This window comes from Eptesicus fuscus, chromosome 11, assembly GCF_027574615.1.
Source record: "Eptesicus fuscus isolate TK198812 chromosome 11, DD_ASM_mEF_20220401, whole genome shotgun sequence".
NCBI lineage: Eukaryota > Metazoa > Chordata > Mammalia > Chiroptera > Vespertilionidae > Eptesicus > Eptesicus fuscus.
The window spans coordinates 48,844,009-48,846,337 of NC_072483.1; the positions used below are offsets into that span (position 1 = coordinate 48,844,009).

Here is a 2,329-nt window from a genome sequence, read left to right on the forward strand (position 1 = left end):
AGAGTGTGTACTTTCCAGGAGACCTCTCGGTAATAATATGCTGCAGGCAGGTACAGGCTTTGATCCCTCCCCCATCAGAAACCTTGCAATGAACTTATGAGCTTGGCACTCCTGTATCCAGTTGAAGAAGCTAAAGCCCAGAGAGGTGAAATAACTTGCTAAAATTGCCTAGAAAATTAGTGGTAGAACCAAGCTTCCTGATCCCCAGCCTCGTGTTTCTTCCTCAGACCAGTGACTTCCCAGCTCTTCCTCTTTTTATTTTTATTTTTTGGTCAGTTTTAAATTTTATCTCATTAGCTTAAAAGGTGAATAATATGTGTTTCAAACCTTATTAAACTCATTTATCTCAACATGTTTACAAAGAGCACAGATATAGGATTTCAAGTAACTTATGGTAGAGGCCATTGTCCATTTAAAAATAAGCTGCTTTCTTCCACAAAACCTGCATTGAAAGGCAAAACAGTTTTCTTTTATACTGCATAAGAGCTAGATGCAAACTTTGGATGTGAATTTATTTCATTGTCAACTCTCATGCTAAAGCTGGGAGGCACTTTGTTCATAGTTCAGTTAACTGATACAAATAAAAAGCTTCAGTTTCTCTCAGATACAAATCAGAAACCTCCATTCACGTCTCTTACAGTAGTATGTCAGACTTGATTGTCTTGCCAAGTTCACTTCTTCTTCTTTCCTTTCCCTTTTTTACTTCCCTCTCCTTGCTGAAGAGTTTGGTCACTACCTCCTGTTTTTTGTGTCCTTGTTTTTAGTTTAGGAATCATTTCGGCTGTATACAACATTGCTGACTTATGCGATGGGAACTATATAAGACAGAGGCTACCATCTTCCTGTTTGAGTTGAACCCAGACTCTGCCCCTGTACTGAGCATCATGATTCCATTCTCTGGAGTACATTTTGTTTTTCTCAAGAAATGCATTAAGTCCAATTGCTGAGCACACATCTTGAATCTCTGTAGCTGTAGGATTTCAACAGCGTTACTTTTGGGGATTTGCCTGCTCTCTGAGATGGTCTTCTTGTTATTTAAATAAGCAGGGTATACACACACACACACACACACACACACACACATACATACACACATATGTATATATATGTGTATATGTATATACACACATTTATATACATACACACATATATATACTAATATGCAAAGTGTCCCCTCGGGAGTTCGATTGCTTGCTATGACGTGTGATGACCACCAGGGGGCGGCGTGAAATGAAGGAAGGCCCCGGCCGGCAGCTGGCAGCCAGGGAAGGGAGGCCCTGGCTGGCAGCCAGAAGGCCCCAATCGGCCCTGATTGCCGGCCAGGCCTAGGGACCCTACCATGCATGAATTTCATGCATTGGGCCCCTAGTATACAAATAAACCTGTCCTGGTCGACTGCTGCGCAAGCCATCTCCACCGGAACCCGGAGGGCTGAGACCCACCGGGTCTTACTCTTTTTTAAACCAAGTATGTCCCACCCTGGCCAGGTAGCTCAGTTGGTTAGAACATTGTCCCGATATACACCAAGGTTGTACATTCGATCTTCAGTCAGGACACATATAAGAATCAATGAATGAATGCATAAATAAGAGTGACAACAAATTGATGTTTCTCTCTCTTTCTCAAATCAATCAATAAAAATATTTAAACCAGACATGTCCCTTTCTTCAAGTGGAATCATTCAAGAAGCCCGACATGTAAAACAAATATGGGTCAGCCAGTATAGGCGAGCGTCAGCCTATGAACCAGGAGGTCATGGTTCTATTCCCGGTCAGGGCACATCCCCAGGTTGCGGGCTCAATCCCCCATAGGGCTGTGTAGGGGGCAGCTGATCAGTGATTCTCTCTCATCATTGATGTTTCTATCACTCCCTCCCTCTCCCTTCCTCTCTAAAATCAATAAAAATATATTTTAAAATATAAAACAAATATGGCTGGGGCTGCTCTAGATGAAAACAGGATGAATGTGGGGGTTCCTTTATCTCAGCCACACCTTCCCCAAAGGCGTGGATTAAACACACAGAGTCTTGGAGATGTGACTTAAGAGAAATGGCAGGGGGAGAGAAAAAATAAAACACCACCTGATAAAATTGTGTTTCTTGCTGGCCTGTGTAAAAATGAACATTGTCTGAGGAGTGACTCCCAAAAGACTGCTCCTAGAGTACCCAGTCTCATCCAGAATACAGATGAGCTCCCTGTCGCATCAAAAAGGGAAATTTCCCACCTAGAAGGATACAAGTTCATTTTTACACAGGCCAGCAAGAAACACAATTTTATCAGGTGGTGTTTTATTTTTTCTCTCCCCCTGCCATTTCTCTTAAGTCACATCT

The 2,329-nt window shown here is 42.4% G+C and overlaps 1 pseudogene; it reads right to left on the reverse strand.

The window, feature by feature from the left end:
* Positions 1–614: 614 nt before the first annotated feature.
* Positions 615–1,411, reverse strand: LOC103283313 (signal recognition particle 19 kDa protein-like; annotated as a pseudogene).
* Positions 1,412–2,329: the final 918 nt, after the last annotated feature.